A 6,768-nucleotide genomic window follows, 5' to 3' on the forward strand; every position below is an offset into this window, starting at 1 on the left:
AACCAAAACTGTTACTTACCAAACACGCACAACCAACGATGAACAACTGAATGAATTTGAAAAAAAAAAGAAATGGAAGGGAAAAAATAATGGAAATTTTGACAGCAACTAGGGGAAAGAATCGACAGAGAAGAGAAAAGAAGAAGAAAATGTTAGAAAAAGTTTGGGGAATTGGAGAGAAAACTGAAACTCTATTGTTTCTTTTTTTTACAATAAAAAGAAAATCAGATTATTTTCTGATAACCTCTCCCAATTATCTCCTAAAATCACTCCCTATTGTCCCACTAAAACACAACTACTCAGAATTTTGCCCGAATACAACTCTTAGCTGAAATTGAAGAAAAAATACTGTCTCCATGCCATCACAGAGAATTGAACATAGGACCTCCAACACTCCACTTAACCACAAACCAGCAGGCCCATTTTGATATAAACTTACCAAAAATTAAACTTAAGCCCTTTTGGAAACACAAAAATTTACACACTTTTTCATACCCTTTTTAACTTAATTTCATGCAAATTTAATTAAATTCTTGTTGAAAAATAATTAATTTTTATAAAATAATTAAAGTGCACTTAAAATATGAACATGTTGAAAGCGAGACCTTGAGAAAAATGAAGTCCCCCATGGAATACTCAATCTCTCTACGCTTCATATCCGCATAGGACTTCTGTCTTTCTAATGTTGCTTTCAGTCGATCCAGAATCAGTCGAACTTTATCCTCGGTATTAAAAACTAGTTCAGGGCCCAAAACATGCCACTCGCCCAACTTAGTCCAACATTAAGGTGTCTGACACCTACAACCATATAATGCCTCACAAGGTGCCATCTGTATACTAGAATGATAGCTATTGTTATAAGCAAACTATGCTAGTGGCAAGTAATCCTCCCAACTGCCTCTGAAATCAATAACGCAACTCCTTAATATTACCTCCAGTATCTGAATCACCCTCTCTGACTGACCATCTGTCTAAGGATGGAACGCAGTACTGAAGTCCAATCTTGTACCAAGAGCTTCATGTAACTTCGTCTAAAACTGAGACGTGAAACGAGGAGTCGTATCAGATATTATTGGAACCGATACCCTATACAGTTTCACTATCTCAGACACATACAGTTTAGACAGCTTTTGTAAAGAGTAATCAGTATGAATTGGTATGAAATGGGTTGATTTTGTCAATTGATCCACGATGACCTGTATTGAATCCTTCTTAGTAGGCGTTAGTGGTAGCCACTAATGAATTCCATAGTCACTCTTTCGCACTTCCAAAGTGGAATTTTAACTGGCTAAAGCAACCCTGAAGATAACTGATTTTTTGCCTTAACGTGCTGGCAAGTCAAGCATTTACCTATGAAGTTAGTAACTTCAAGCTTAAGACTCGGCCACCAGTATAAGTCACGAAGGTTTCAGTACATCTTATTCCCACTAGGATGCATAGCATAACGGCTACTATACGCCTCATGCAGTATAGACAGCCTTAAATCAGTATCCTTCAGTACACAGATTCTCCCACAGAAACAGAGCACCCCTTCGCTATTCAGTCCAAAATCTACAGTATCCCTACTCTCAACCTACCGAAAACGATGACCCAACGACTCATCTTCCATTTATTTACCCTTAATCTGGTCCATCCATATTGGTTTAACTTGAAGTTCGGCCAATAAATTACCATTATCAAAAAAATTGAGGTTAGCAAACATCACCTTCAGATCAGTCATAGCTCCATGAATCAGTGCATCCGCCACCACATTGGCTTTACTAGGGTGGTATTCGATCGTATAGTAATAGTCTTTAAGCAGTTCAATCCATCTACATTGCCTAAGGTTTAACTCCTTCTGAGTGAGGAGATATTTGAAGCTCTTGTGATCAGTGTAGATGATACACTTTCACCGTATAGATAATGCCTCAAAATTTTTAGTGCGAATACCATCGCAGCCAATTCTAAATCATGCGTTGGATAATTCGCTTCATGAATCTGTAGCTGATGAGATGCATATGCTACTACCTTACCCTCGTGCATCAACACACATCCCAAACCAACATGTGATGCATCACTATAGATAGTGAACTCTTTCCCTAACTCTGGCTGTATCAAGATAGGGGCCTTAGTCAGTACCTTTTTGAGCTTCAAGAAGCTCTCCTACTGCGCATCAGTCTAGTTAAACGACACACCCTTATGTAACAGTTTAGTCAAAGTTGCTGCAATCAGTGAAAACCCGTCTACAAATAGTTGATAATACCCTGCCAGTCCTAGAAAACTCCAGATTTCAGATATAGTCTTAGGCGGCTTCCAATCCAAAACAACCTCAATCTTTCGAGGATCAACCCTAATCCCTTCAGCAGATACCATATGGCCTAGAAATGTTACCTCTCGTAACTAGAACTCACATTTACTGAACTTGGTATACAGTTGTTTCTCCCTTAGAATCTGCACAACCACTCGAAGATGTTCATCATGTTCATCTTCAGTTGTCAAATACACCGGAATTTCATCAATAAAAACCACTATGAACCAATCCAGATAAGGCTGGAACACTCGGTTCATCAGATCCATAAAAGCTGCTGGTGTATTCATCAGTCCAAATGGCATCACTAGAAATCAGTAATAACCATAACGAGTGATAAACACCAAATTATACATATCTATACCCAAAATACTTAGCATATTTATGGATGTTTATTACTAGATTTGTGGATTTTGGTGCTCTTAATCTGATTATTTCATGTTTTGTACTCAGGAGAGCACCAAGAGTCGAAAGGAGCCAAAAACGAGCTAAAAAGGGACAAAACAGACCAAATCGAGAAGATGACACGTCCTAAGCCTTGCCACACGGGCATCTCACACGCTCGTGGCCTTTGAGCGTGTCGATCAAGGTTGTCACGATTCACACGGCCTGGCCATTGAGCCTACACGGTCGTGTGCAATTCAATAGATCGAACACGGCTTGCTAATCACGTCACACGGCCTTGGCACACGGGTGTGTCCCTTTTTCAAAGAGTTGTATTTTACATGGAAAAGGATACTTAGAGAGGAAGAAAGCCAATCCAAAGCCTATATATACAGTACCACACGCCAGGAATTACTTGAAGGAAGCCAGACGATCCATCTCAAAAGCCGGAGCTACTCCAAGACTGAAGATCTCTCTCAGAATTCCTTCAGGGGTTTTAGAGTTTTCTTTATGTTTTGTTATTTTCATACTTTTGAAATGTACTCTTATTTTATTATGAACAAAATCCCTTAGATACCTAAGGGGGATAAAACCTATGATGTATCTTGTTATTATTATCTGAACTGTATGATAAATACTTGATTTGTTCTTAATTATGTGTTCTTAATGCTTGAGTTAATATTCCGGGTATTAATTCATGATTTGATGTGCTTTTGCAGAGGAGGAATAGACCCTGCCTAAGAGTAGATTTGGCATAATTAAGCGGAGTTGATCGAACGCCTAGAAATAGAGTTATGAGATTTTGCCAGATTAGGGTGAAACCTAATAAGGGGATCCATAGATCGAGTTAATGCAACCCTAGAGTGCTAATTAGAGAAAAGTCTCGGTTATTCAATCTAGGGATCAGACGTTATTAGTCTTGAATAGGGATAATAACTTAACTTAGGGATCTCTACGGAACAAGTCAAGTGAATAAATCGTCCGGTTCAGAGTCAGATAACAAGTGAAATCTAGGTGAATTCCTCATTGGGTGTCGTCTTTATCAATTTCTTTTCTTCAAGTCTTTTTGCAAATTTTCTCTTTGCTTTAATTAAATCAGTTAATTAGTTTAAATAATTAGTTAATTAAAACAAACCCTTTTATTCTTAGGCTAGATAATAAAAAGATAGTTATTACTAGTACTTTTGGTTCCCTTGGGTACGATATCCCGGTCTTGCCATTACTATACTATTGTTCGATAGGTGCGCTTGCCTTTTCATCGTGATAATAGTTAGTCTAGGTTTGATATTCATTAGAAATATTTATTACTGGTTACGAATCACGCGATCAAGTTTTTGGCGCCGTTCCCGAGGAGCTGAAATATTAGGAACACTAAATTTTTATTACTTTAGCCATTTTTTTTTGCAATTTTATTTTATTATTTATTAATTTACTTTTTATCTCTCTTGGTAGGTTTTTATAGTTTATGATTAGAAGAAACCCATCAGGACCACTACTTTTTGACGAAGAAATCGATCGTACAAGTCGTAAAAATCTAAGAGAAATAAGGCGTAGTTTACACTACACGGAGAACAAGGGATAAGACGATACTCAAACCCCAACCGAAGAGATGGCCAAAAACCCAGGCGATCAGCTACCTCCTGCAATTGCAACTAATCAAAATCCTTCTCCATGTACTATGTATGACTATGCTAAACCTTCTTTAATAGGAACTGAGTCTAGTATAGTTAGACCTACTATTGCTGCAAATAATTTCAAACTAAAACCTAACACAATTCAGATGATACAGCAGTTTGTTCAGTTTGATGGTTTGTAGGATGAGGATTCCAAGACGCATTTGGTGAATTTTCTTGAATTTTGCGATACATTCAAAATCAATGGCATTTTTGATGATGCCATTCTTCTTCGGTTATTTCCCTTTTCATTGAGAAATAAAGCTAAACAGTGGTTGAACTCATTACCACGAGGGTCTATCACTACTTGGGAACAAATGACTGAGAAGTTTTTACTAAAATATTTTTCGCCAGCTAAAACAACTAAATTGTGTAATGATATCTCTTCTTTTGTGCAGATGGACTTAGAAACACTTTACGATGCATGGGAGAGATACAAGGACTTACTGAGAAGGTGCCCTCACCATGGGGTATCGCTTTGGCTGCAAGTTCAAACGTTCTACAATTGTGTGAATCCCTTGACAAGACAAATGATTGACGCAGCTGCTGGCAGAATCATTAACAATAAAACACCAGAAGATGCCTATGAATTCATAAAGAAGATGTCACTGAACAACTATTAGTGGCAAGTTATGAGGACAAAGCCAACAAAAACAGCCGGCGTCTATAACATCGATTCAGTCGCCATGCTCTCTAATCAGGTAGAACTTCTCAATAAAAAGATTGACGGTTTACTTGGTTCTACACAGGTACATCCAGTAATGAGGTGTGACTCAAGCGGAGGAGGTGTACATATAGAATACCAATCCTTCAATCTTACAACTGAAGAGGAACAAGTCAACTATATGGGTAATAATAACTTTAGATCTCAAAATAACCCATACAGTAATACTTATAATGCAGGTTGGAGGGACCACCCAAATTTCTCTTGGGGTGGTCAAGGAAATCAAAAGCCACAAAATCCTCAAGGTTTTCAACAGCCACCTTATCAACAGGAGAAAAAACCAAACCTTGAAGAGATGCTTTCTAAATTCATCTCGGTGTCAAAAACCTGTTTCTAAAATACCGAGACAGCACTTAAGAATCAACAAGCATCGATCTAAGGACTCGAAACTCAGATAGGCCAACTATCCAAACTAATCTCCGAACGACCACAAGGTAGCCTACCAAGTAAAAATGAACCTAATCCGAGGGAACACCTCAATGCAATTAGCACTCAAGATAAGGAAGGATTCATTGCACCTGAGCCAGAAATATAGTAAGATAACGCGATGAACAAAGGATAAGAAGAGGTAAACAATAATGATCCCAAACAGGTAAGTACAACTCATGAACCTCATGTGCCATATCCTAAAGTGATGACGAAAGACAGAATAGAAGAACAATTCGGTAAGTTTGTCAAACTCTTAAAGAAATTACATATTAACTTACCCTTTATTGAAGTTCTTTCGCAGATGCCCAACTCAGCAAAATTCTTAAAGGAACTTCTGAGCAATAAAAGGAAATTAGACGTTACATCACATGTGGAACTCAATGCAGTCTGCTCAGCTATTCTAAAGAATGAGCTACCTAACAAATTGAAAGATCCAGGGAGTTTTACAATTCCTTGCTTAATTGGTAGTCTATCTGTGAATAATGCTTTAGCTGATTTAGGGGCAAGTATAAATGTTATGCTATATAAAATGTTTAAACGACTAGGTCTCGGTAAACCCAAACAGATTAGGATGAGCATACAATTGGCTGACAAAATAGTTAGATTTCCTAAGGGTATTATTGAAGATGTTCTCGTTAAAATTGATAAATTTATTTACCTAGTAGACTTCGTTGTCTTAGATATGGATGAGGATAATGAGGTACTTTTAATTTTAGGACGACCATTTTTAGCAACTGCCAGAACCATTATTAATGTAGGCATAGGAGAGCTAACACTTCGTGTAGGTGACGACGCAGTAACACTCCAAGCACGCGACTCAGTCAAAACCTCTAAGACTCAAGCTAATGCTATAAAACCTGTCGATGATAAAACTAATATTCAATTGTCCTTGCAGGAACTTCCTCGAACCGAGACAACAGAGACAGTCCGCTACTATCATGAAGAGAACAAAGATGTCCATGAAGAATGAAGACTACGGATAGAGGAGCTAGACGAATGGCGAGAACACACACCGAGAACACTTGATAAACCGAAACTACGCAAACACAAGCCCGATACCTCTCCTAATCAACTTCAGGTTGGTGATACAGTCTTACTAAATGCTGTTGATCCTCTCATTGTCACTATCACACCAAATGAGGAAATCCTTCTTACGGTACTTAGTATTTTTCCATTCTGTACAGTGGAGGTGAATCATCCTAAGTTCGGCACTTTTAAGGTAAACAACACCCGTTTAAAACCTTATTTCAAAATTGACAGCAGGAACGAGG

The 6,768-nt window shown here is 38.0% G+C and overlaps 1 non-coding gene across 1 annotated transcript; it reads right to left on the bottom strand.

The window, feature by feature from the left end:
• Positions 1 to 4,709: 4,709 nt before the first annotated feature.
• Positions 4,710 to 4,816, bottom strand: LOC121212060 (small nucleolar RNA R71). Its single transcript, XR_005907270.1, has one exon. It is a non-coding gene; the product is annotated as a small nucleolar RNA R71 (small nucleolar RNA).
• Positions 4,817 to 6,768: the final 1,952 nt, after the last annotated feature.

The sequence above is a fragment of the Gossypium hirsutum genome, chromosome A12, assembly GCF_007990345.1.
Source record: "Gossypium hirsutum isolate 1008001.06 chromosome A12, Gossypium_hirsutum_v2.1, whole genome shotgun sequence".
NCBI classification, from domain to species: Eukaryota; Viridiplantae; Streptophyta; class Magnoliopsida; order Malvales; family Malvaceae; genus Gossypium; species Gossypium hirsutum.